Below are 12,008 nucleotides of genomic sequence, written 5' to 3'. Positions count from 1 at the left end.
GGGGTCACTCAGACAGGAAACATTTTGATTTGCCTTTCTCTCTTCCTTCTCTATTGTCACCTATTGAGTCGACGCCTTGACTTTGTGTGTGCCTATTAAGTGGAACTTAAACCGGTCTGATTTTGAGGGGTATGGAAAACCGGGGAAATGCTTTCATGAGACTCCTATGCTTGTCATGTATTTAAGGATCAGAATAAAAGCAAATCTTTGCAATTTTAGCAACTGATAGGATGACATTTACCTTTACGAACCATTCCAAATATGATGTGATTTCCTCCCCTGACGCCCAGCGAAGGGGGTCACAATCTCCTTTTTTTTTTTGGTGGTTTTTATTTGCTTTTTATTTTGCCCTTACGCATTTTAACTTCCTCGTGCAGAAGAGGCACGCATATCGGTGACGGGGGACAAATCGATCATCTCAATTTTAGTGAAATTTAATTTTTGTTTTGGGTTTGAATCAAACGCTGTCTGCAGCATGACATATTCCTTGCGTCTTTTAAAACCTATAACTGTATTTGTGCATGTTCTAATTCTTAAGAAAATATTCACCGTGAAAGTAAAACAGAAAGCCACAGTATAGGTATTTTCCTGTGTTTCATTTTAAAGGAAGTTTATTTGCAAAATTGGTTTCAGTTCCACGTTTCGAAGAAGTTGGCCAGGGTTTCTAGGTAAACAGTACCCTGATAAAGGTCAGGTGACATGGAATTTAAATATACTTCAGTGACCCAGATTATAGATAAAATACGGAACCAAGATTAACATGATCTAAAAAGTGTCCTCTACTAATTATGACAGCACATAAGGACTACTTTGTCTGTGGTCACTATGTCCGTACATCTCTCATGGAAAACTATGATAACGTTCTAAGGTAGCAGGGGACAGTTTCGCACTATAGGCCCGGTCAACTTTTTCAAAAAAATGGAATTACCCTGTATTTGAAGTGATATTACATGTAAAAAAATGTATACAATAATTTTAGGATGCATGTCAAATGTAGCTGAGTGCTTAGTAAAAATGTTGATATACAACATGTAGGTGTCACCATGATTCCTAGCATATAGATGGGTGCAAATACGAAACTAAGACACGTGGTCAGTTGCTGAAGAAATTCCGGTGAAAACATGCAGGGTCTAGCAAAAGGTCTGTAGCTGTGAGGGAAGGTGGATGGCCCCATATGAGAGGTAGATTTTTGAGAAGGGCAGATAGGGTTCTTGATTGTGCACAGTGTCTAAATCCACATGTTTGGTACTGTGATGGTGTGGGGGTGGTGCGGATTAGGCCAAATGAGGGAAAAGCAAAGCAAAAAAGGGGAACCTGCTCAGAGCATGTTTTGTGCACCAGCACCAGTATTTATAGATTACATGTAATTTAGGGTCATAATTTATTAACTACACTAATATGAAATACAAATATTGACATAAAAGGGAAATATGATTTTTCATTAGTCTGTCATAATCTGACTTTGGTGTATACCCCCTATCCACATGTTTCAAAACCAAAGAAACTGTCCCCTGCCACCTAATAATACCATGATTCATAATTTCATCGCAGGCGACCCTTGTGTTGTTTAGAATATTGTGGTTACGCGTATATATGTCCAAATTCCTGTTTTAGTGAAACACTGTACCTTACATCCACACGTACAGATCGATTCAGGTTACTGTCTGTAGTATAAAAACATCAGATATATGTCGTGTAGGTGTCCGTTAAACACAATACACACTCATCGCTTCAGCGGAATCCTAAGAATATCTCGAGAAAAATGACGTACAATTGTCTCCGGAGCTAGGACCTGGTTCCAGAAACTTATTTTTAATATTGGAACGATGCAGTACTTGTGTTGAAATTGCATGTATGTAGATTCCACTGACCCTACGCGTGTGGTTTTGTTTTCATGGCGTTAGAGACAGACATCGTATACAATATACCTGCATCTATACAATCTACACGTACAAGTTGGTTTACAAGATTCAATCTCTTCACAAGGTACAGAATTGTCTTTTAAAATAAAAGAACATTTTCCTTCCAGAAATATATTAATACAGCTCCTGAATAATAAGGTTTTTAAAAACGATATTTATTTGATATCTATATCAAATAAATATCGTTTTTAAAAACCTAGACATTTATGAACTTGATCTCACAAGATCTCGATCAATATATCTTATTGCAAAGTAAACATCTCAAAACTTCAGTTCATGCACGTGTATAATCATTCAGGTGATTAAACTATTTATGACAATGATTTATTCGATCAGACTACAAATACACTTCCTTGGAAGTGCAGATACTTATTATAAATTGGCGTTCGTGACTACAGAAATTCATAGATAAAAATTTAACATTTTAAAAATAAAAATTCATACAGTATACTCTACCCATCTCCTCTCTCTCTCTCTCTCTCTCTCTCCCTCCCTCTTTCTCTCTCTCAGTTCTAAATACTGACAAACTATTCAACTTACTTTAATCGAAGCAATCCATTGCGACTGTCACATTATCTCCATGTTTTTTTTTTCCTTGCTAGCAGACGATCAACCAGGAAGTGTTGTTACAGGGAGACTAGAAGGGGATTCCCACGCGTTTATAACCACAGTGTGTGCCATATGTACTAGTGCGTACACGTTTATAGCGAATAAAGTCTTATATAGCAGATATTTAACACATGTACCATGTTATTAGAATCAAAGAAAATTTGAGCTTTCAAGGAATTCAAGCAATCACAAGAATAAATGCCTTCAAGGAAACGAATCAATTTCAAATCCTGGTGGTAATTTTATAGTAGAAAAGCAGGGATCATATGTTGTTACAGTCAATAATGTAATGGAGAATTAAAGTTACCACGGTGTTCTTATGGGGCGTCAGCGAAAGGATACATGCATCCAATTCTTTTAATAAATATTTCAACAATTGATTGCAATAAAGGTCTATAGCCACTGATGAAATTACGCGCTCAAATTTCAATCGGAATTTTGGATTATTATTTTTTGCGAGTTATTCAACCTTTAAATCATTGTATCTTAAAAACAATTGAATAATATTATAAGCACCGCGTTATTCATAATATACACGTGTAACAGATTGAGAGTGGGGGTAGTGATGTCTGCTTAAACATGACTCTCTCCACACATAGTGATACTTATATATATATGACTTGATTGATGCATTCGTGTGCTTTATTATATGTATAAAAACCAATTCAAAAAATATAAACAAAACAAAATAATAATAATAATAACAAAGATAGCTATGCTCTCTTTTGTCGAAGACAGAAATCATTGGATTGCTTGATTAAGAACGTATTTTCTTCAAATTCCACGTTCATGTAGTTAGTGTTGATCTGGGTCACGCCATTTAATACCTTGTTTACACACGATTAAGACCTGTCAGTTAAGGAAAACGGGGTTAAATCTCCTGGGCCCTTGATGTTTGCTAATAAAATGATGCCGTTTATAAATCCATACGACACACACTCTGATGTGTAAACCCCTTACTTGTATAAGTATGCAATTTCTTTGTCCAGAGAAATATTATGTTGAAGTGTAATCCACATTCGGGTTAAATGTATATTTCGATAAATTCCCCCCTTCCTGTCTATTTTTATCTCAAATAGTTTATTGTCCCGATGTAATATATCACATGAACTCTTAAATAGCTGAAATGCAACCAACACAAGAAACATTGGTGCAAGCACCAAATTTATGGGCCGGGAAGATTTTGGGAAGTGTAAGAACTAAATATTATTATATTTTAGAAACGTGTTCTAAAGAATTCCTTGTTTAAAAGCACGCGAAAATTAAAACACACGAAGGCTGAAAAAAATAGAGAAATAGAGATGAAAGAACAAAGTGAAAAGAATAGTTAATTATATGAAGTAATTATTTATTGCTAGCTCAATATTGCAGGTAGTCTTTTATAAGATTTCAACTTAATTCGCAATACCAAAGTCAACAGCAGGCTATATACACAGTCCACGATTGTTCGATCGATCGATACACAAATACGTTAATCCGATCAATCGATACACAAATACGTTAATCCGATCGATCGATATACTTTGCCTCGACTAAATATCGGGATCAATATATCTTTAATATATCATAAATTCTTCTTATAAATTTTAATCAATATTTTGGACGACCAAAACACATTTAAAAGATATGTAGAAAAGACATGCAGCGAACGCCTGTACATTACATTGGCGGATCTAAAGGGGGTAACAAGATTGTAATACAAGAGTGAGAAAGAGAGATATATCAGAGTATGGTATTTATATTTTTTCCGGGAATATCATTAGTAAATTGATTGTCAGATAAAAATCTAAATTTAAATAGTTAGTTAGGGGGGGGGGGGGGGGGCTCACAACGATTTTCATACACTGATTATTATTTTCAACTTTAAGGGGGAGGGGGTTGTTGATGAAAATTATATGAATTTAGTTTTTATTTGTCAGACATTGAACTTTTGATCTCACCCCTTAGCAATAAAGTTGTAAATTTGTTTGTCATTTTTATTAAAAAGTGTTTTTATTTGTTAGTTAACCTATAAAATCTCATGCAGACAAAAAAGTTCAAAATACATATCATGATATCAACAAATTCATCCTCTGGTTCAATCTCTCCCCCCTTTGAATATTTTCTAGATCCGCACCTACATTATATCAATTTCTTATCGTTTCACACTATGGACAGTGTTAATCACATGTAAATGTATATCGAATCCGTATCTAATGTAATCTTTCTATTGAAATTTGGGTTGGGTTTTGTTTTTTTCACGCGTGATTCAATATTTTGAAAATTAATTTTTATGCATATCAACTTTAAAACATTGCACAGTTTGACCTGCATTTCAGTTACGTAGCATTTGGGGACTTCTAAATTTCACAGAATTCATTGTATTGCAACTTGGACAGAAATAAACATGAAATACGGTTGTAACCCCTCCCCTTTAATTTGACAAAATGTGCATTCAAAATAGCTCTGCAAAAATATTGTTTTCATCGTATATATTGTACACCCAGGTAAAATAATCTGGCACCGTAAGGTTTTCTATGCCCTGCTATTTTATGTGAAGCGTAGGACTGTGCAAAATGAAGCCCAAGCCTATCTGTAAAAAACAAAGTGTTTACTTAATCTACATGTACCACAGATTTCACAAAGAATGGGGGTGCTAAAGTACAAGTTTACTTGCCAATCCCAAATTTCTTAAATCGTGTTTTTCAATACTTTACCAATTTTAGTAGTATGTTTTTGTACTTAAAGTCCCAATCAGTAAACATGGGGAGAGGCCACTAGGCTGATGTCTTTATTTTCCCATAGCAAATAAACAAAATCCACTTTCACACAGACTCGCACAATACATTAAACACACTTTTCTAAACTATTCTTTTATCGAACTAGATGGTCACCTCTTTCATTTATAAGGTTAGTTTCTTATCAATTTTTCACGATAATCAATAAAATAATCCTCCAGTTTTACATGTTACGTGTGTGTCACGTGGGCCCCGTGCTTGCTTGTCTAAGAGTGTATTGATTTTCTTGTCTTCTATTTATAGAATGCATCGCTATGCGTCAAGTTCATATTGATTTTCTTGACATTTAAAATTTTACATATCATACTACGGCCATAATAAAATATAATATATAAACTTCTGTCAAAAACAAAATAAATGAATCAAAGACGTCATACTTTATTAGAACACCTCGGCAGTAACAGACATCAGTCTCGCAGAAACGCATGCGACTTCTCAAATCTTATTTCATATACATGTAATAATAATGGGCCGCCTCGTGCCATAATAATAATAATAATAAACACACACATCGTGCAGGTACCCAAGAGGAGTATATAGTAGTATAAATGAACGTGTGTATCCATTGACAGTCATGCGATATTAGTTATGTCTCCCCTCTTTCAGGGGGAGACATATTGTTTTTGTACTTTAATCTGTCCGTCCGTCTGTCTGTCTGTCATAAAATCTTGTGAACGCTTCTCCTCCTATATGGCTTGTCGGATAGACTTGAAACTTTGTACAACGTTTTATTGCCGTTTGTAGATGTGCATATGGTCAGAACTGGAGGATCCAATTATTTTCGTAAAAGTTACTTATAGTGGAACTAAGAGGGGTGGAGGATGTAAAATAGCTTGTGAACACTTCTCCTCCTACGTGTATACGGCTTATCAGAAAGATTTGAAACTTTGTACAATGCTTCATTGCCATTGTTAGATGTGCATATTGTCAGGACAGGAGGATCCAATTATTTTCCTAAAAGTTATAGTGGATCCAAGAGGGGTGGAGGATATCAGTTACAAGTGCCACTAGACCCAATGGTTAAAAAATTTCTAATAATTTTCTTGTTCTGCATATCAAAGTTAAATTCTAATATTTAGCAGCAGTTTAAAACAATATGTGTTCTTCAAACACAATACTCCCGAAAATGCCCATTGTGATGGGTGTTATCTTAACACTACAATGTATCTGGTTATTTTTGGAACCACCCTAGATTCAGAACCCTTGGGTTGCGAAATTCACAATTTTGGTACGTCTTTCTGTTTTTATTGAGCGTGCGTTTAATTTTTATACACTATCAGCAAACTTAAAGAAGAAGTATTTTTCAAATAATAAAGGGGATAATCACTATGATAATTTTGGCCCCACCCTGGAACCGAAACCCCTATCTCTGGGATCATGAAATTTACAATGTTGTTAAAAGGATTCTTCTAAATATCCATTTAGTTTCAATTTAGTATCAGTAGCATTTAAGAAACGTTTAAATGTTTTATACAAAAAAAAAAAAAAAAAAACAAAAAAAAAAAAAAAAAACAACAACAACAAAAAAACCACTACATACCACTCTGGTACTGCCCTGGAGTCATACCCTCCATCCCGGGGGTCATGAAATTTGCAATTTTTGTAGAGACTTCCCTTCGTCTGCTTTGTCAAGGGGTCAATGTTTGCCCTACTCTTAATTTTGTTTTTATTCTCATTGGTATTTATGAGATTGATCACTATTCGTTACATGTATTTAAACTTTTCATGACTATGCATTTAGTTTTGCTGAAAGAGGTGCGGTTGTAAATTAAGAAGGCCGTTTTGAAACATGGTCAACATCTGTTATCGCCAATACTCTTTGCTCTTTATGTTAATGATTTTGAGATAAATTTCATTAGTAACAATTGTCCATCTGTTGAATTACAATTGATTAATATTTTCTTACTAATGTATGCTGACGACGTGGTAATTATATCGGAGACTCCGTCAGGATTACAAAATATGTTAAATTCTCTCCATAATTATTCTAATGATTGGGATTTGATTGTGAACGTGTCAAAAACCAAGGTTGTTATTTTTAGAAATAGTGGGAAAATTATGGAAACTGAGAAATGGATGTATAAAAATCAATGTCTTGAAGTTGTAAATACATTTAAGTATTTAGGAATGTTGTTTAATTACAATGGCAATTTTTTTCAAATACAAAAACATGTTGCCGAACAAGGACGTAAAGCACTTTTTGCAATATCTAATACTTTGAGAAATCATTATTTTAATGTTGATACGCAATGTTCCATTTTTGATATTTATGTACACAGTATTCTTTCATATGCATGTGAAATTTGGGGTTTTCATAAAGCACCTGACATTGAAAAGGTGCATCTTTCTTTTTGTAAAAAAGTGTTAGGAGTAAACAAAAGAACCAACAATAGTATGGTGTATTGTGAACTTTGCAGATTTCCACTTTACATTAGAATTTTTTTTAGAATTTTTAAATTCTGGTTAAAAATTAAAACCTCGAATAACTGTATTTTGAAAGATTGTTATAAAAATATGATTGCAAACAATGACATCTGGATTGTTAATGTGAAACATGATCTGTCAAGCATTGGTTTAGAATATTTGTTGGAAAAGTCGTGTGTGAATCAGCTTAAAGATTATAAAATAATAGAATTCAGAATATTGGATATTTACAAACAAAACCTAATGTCGTCTCTTTCAAGTTCACCAAAAAGTGTTCTTTATCAACATTTAATAGATAACTTTTGTTTACAATCATATCTCAAAAGACCAATCAACTTAAAAGGGAAAAAAATATCATTAAATTCAGAACGTCTTCACATTCTTTGAATATTGAAAAAGGCAGACACAATAATGTTTTAAGGACTGCGAGGCTTTGTAAATTATGTGATTATAATGATATAGAAGATGAGTTTCATTTTATCCTGAAATGTCCATTTTACAAAGATTTGAGAAAAAAATATATTAAGAGTTTTTATTACACAAAACCAAGTGTCTTTAAATTAATTAAGCTCCTTGGTGTAGACAATACCAAAGAACTCAATAACTTGGGAAAATTCTTAGTTCAAGTTGTGAAAATACGAAGTTTAGCATTGAAAATCAATAATATAATTATAGTATTTTTCTAATAACATGTGAATCTCATAATGCGATTACATATATATTATTTTTATTTGTAATTTCTTCTCCTCCTATCTTCTCCTGTCCACTCACCTGTTGTTTATCTTATACAATTTGATATATTGTGTATACAAATGTACATGTACTAGATGTATTCCGATGAGCTGTATAACTCAAGGACAATAAAGAATTGAATCCCATTAAATTAGAATTTCATCCCACTAATTAGAATTTCATCCCACTAATTACAAGCTTCAAGTAAATATCTCCGTATATTTAAAAAAAAACCTGACAGTTTTCGCCCAACCCTTAAGGGCCTGGGGGTGCAGGAGTCCTGAACTATACAATTTATGCCCACTGTCCCAAGGATGTTTCATAACTTTGAAAAGAATTGGAAGGCGATTTATTTTGAAATGTTCCAATGTTAAAACACACATTTAATCATATGAACATTTTAGCCCCACCTTGCTACTAAAACTCCTGTCCCTGGAATCATGGAATTTATAACTTCGGTAAAGGTTTACATTACGTTCTACTTCCAAATATCCATTTACTTTCAATTCAGTGTCACTAGCACTAAAGAAGATGTTATTTAGGTTATATGTTTTACACATAAACACTATGTACATGTATCAAATTTGGCCCCGCCCCGGAGTCACAACCTCTACCCCGGAGATCGTGAAATTTATAATTTTAAGAAGCCTTCTTATTCTACATGACTATGCAATAAGTTGTTCTTAGAAACGTGCAGTTGTAGAGAAGAAGTTTGAAAATTAATCAATTTATGAAAGTTTTTGCCCAGCCTCTAAGGCCCTGGCAGTGCAGGATCTTCAAAATCAGTGACTCAAGTGATCTAAAAAGGAAATTCATTTTTCTGTATCTACATTCATTTTTCTCAAAAGAGAGAGAGAGAGAGAGAGAGAGAGAGAGAGAGAGAGAGAGAGAGAGAGAGAGAGAGAGAGAGAGAGTTATTCATTGACATTTTAAGACTTGATTTCAATGGATGAAATTTTATACCCCTGTATTAAAAGCTATTGTTAGCTGAGCAAAACTAGCTGGTATTCATCAATAACAAAATTAAATTCTACTTTGCATTCATTAAAACTTTAATAGCATATATTCCAAAACTTCTGAAATATGCGTATGTAAAATGCAGGTGTGTTAGCGTTTGTAAAGAGTTCTTTACTTTTAATGTACTAATAACGGGTTCCTGCTTTATATAATACACGGTAAAACTTCTCTAAACCGGACGGCTCTCGGACCGAAAAAAACGGCCGGTTTGGAGGGGTGGCCGGTTAACCGAAAATTTAGCATTTAGAGACATTTTATCTCAATATTCACAAAGTAGGTACTGTTCCCTTTTTTCTGGTGATCTATGATCAATTATCGGCGGAGATCAAATTAGTCTGCTTGTACATGTACCTACACATGTGTAATTAACAAGAAATATTCTCAATGAAATCATCTAATTCTAAACTGAAAATCTATAACACGATTCCGTACATAAAGAAAACACAGAAGCATATTGGAATTCCTCTTACCTATAAAAACTCTGTCTACATGCATCGCTTATATCATTAACAAATTTGTTTTGATGTTTTTGAAAAGTGCAGTAGTAAATATGAAATTGCTATTTGAATATTTCTTAGGAATTTTAAGTCTATGGAAACCAAGAAAATTAAGTTGTCTTTTAATTATTATCATTTTAAAACAGTCATGGTTTAGTTTTCTTTATTAACTACCGCTTATATCCATAAGATATAATGATGCAACAATATGGCGTTTGATACTGTATTCATTTAATATGTTTCTATCTGGGGTTTTTTTTTGTTTTTTTTTTCTTTACCTTTTATACAGAATTTGGAAGGGTCACCTGGATACGCTAAGTGTCAATTAACACCTTTGACAGCACAGGGTAAACAATAGACTTTCAAGAGGCCACTCGTGTTTTTCACACCTCTGGTCGATAATTTCCCACAAAAAAGTGGCCGATGTCCGGTTTTCCTGGGTGGCCAGTTTTGTAAGACTTTCTTTGTAAGGAAATGTTAAGATTTCTGCCGGGACTTTGAAAATCGGCCGATATTTAGGGAGAACCGGTTTTCTGAGGGGCCGGTCTGGAGAAGTTTCACTCTATATTTATATGGAATATTTTGCATTCTGACGCGAACATTGCGCGTTTATTCGCGAAAATTTCGCGTTATAAGGTGAAAGTTACGCATTCATTCGTGAAACGTTCGCGTTAATTCGTGAAACTTTCGCAGGATATCACTACATTTACGCGTTAATTCACTCAATTTTCGTATTATAACGCAAACTTTTTTTTCCAGCTAAGAAAATGAATTCAGTGGGCTTTCGTAAACTTCACATTTAATAGTAGATTGTTGGTTTTGTTGATATCATTATAGTGAAAACTGTCAACTCCCTACTACCGGTGGTTCCATAGAATCTTTTAAATGAAAGGTGAAGATAACGAACAGTGATCAATCTCATAACTCGTATAAACAATACAAAAGAGATATTTGGACAAACAAGGACCCCTGTATATACCAGAGATGGGATCAGGTGCCAAGGAGTAAGCATCCCCTGTTGACCGGTCAAACCCACAGTGAGCCCTATATCTTGAGCAGGTATATTATGTAAACGGTGGTATCCGTAGTCAAAATCAGGGTGCCAAGAACGGCCTAACAATCGGTATGAATCATGCCAGACAGCATTTGACCCAATGATAGGTTGTATTAGCAAACTAGATCGTTATAACGACCATAGAATTTGAGAAATGCTTACTTTAAACGAGACTGTTGGAACCCCTGCACCATCAACACGTTTGTTAGTATCCTGCTTCGATTTAAAAACTGACCATAAGCAGGAAAAGCTCTTGTGTATTGAATCAGTTGAGAGATATAAACACCACATGCAGGTGATAATGGATTATTGTTATATAGATGTGGGAAGTTGACGATGGAGAAGCTGAAATCATCCCGTTTGTCATAAAGTTAAATTGTTAGTTTGCCGTTAATATCTACTTCAATAAAATATCTTAGTATGAAGCAGAAGTGGACGACTCTGTGGTGTCTTTTATTTCGATTTCACTGTGATATATCAAATCGACATATGAATGAAAATTATCATCGTTAATAGATAATACGTCGTCGATATATCTAAATGTAGAATTGAAGGAATTGAAGATTCTTCTTCTCACGTAGAAGTTTTTTAATAAATTCTCTTCATAGGAGTATTAAAACAGGCCAGCTAACAAAGGAGCACAATTTGTGCCCATGGGTATTCCAACAGACTGTTGGAAGACCTGATCACCAAAGACCTCGAAGATATTGTCAACGAAGACCTCCAGCATATCTTTTATTTCAACTTCAGAGTACTTGTTCATGGAATCAGAGTGGCGTTTAACAAAGTAATTTGTTGGCTGACTGATCACTAGATAGGAATATTTGCGTTTTCCAAATTTGTTGAAGAAGCAGCTGTCTATGATGTCAAAAGGTCTAGCTATAATTTATCGTGAGGAATGGTAGTGTAAAGTGTTCAAAAGTCATCCGTTTTGATGTTGCTGATTTGAGAAATGTTTTGCGATTTCATTGATTGA

The 12,008-nt window shown here is 34.2% G+C and overlaps 1 protein-coding gene across 1 annotated transcript in view; it reads right to left on the bottom strand.

Annotated features, from left to right (window-relative positions):
• LOC130050991 (uncharacterized) overlaps positions 1-2,583 on the bottom strand; it is a 31,178-nt gene extending 28,595 nt beyond the window's left edge. The window contains exon 1 of the mRNA XM_056152047.1: positions 2,463-2,583. The gene's annotated coding sequence lies outside the window, so the exon portion shown is untranslated. The remainder of the gene's footprint in view (positions 1-2,462) is intronic.
• Between the last annotated feature and the right edge of the window lie 9,425 nt (positions 2,584-12,008).

The sequence above is a fragment of the Ostrea edulis genome, chromosome 10 (assembly GCF_947568905.1).
Source record: "Ostrea edulis chromosome 10, xbOstEdul1.1, whole genome shotgun sequence".
Taxonomy (NCBI): Eukaryota; Metazoa; Mollusca; class Bivalvia; order Ostreida; family Ostreidae; genus Ostrea; species Ostrea edulis.
The sequence above is the reverse complement of the archived record's forward strand: the minus strand, read 5'-3'. Positions and strand labels throughout refer to the sequence as shown.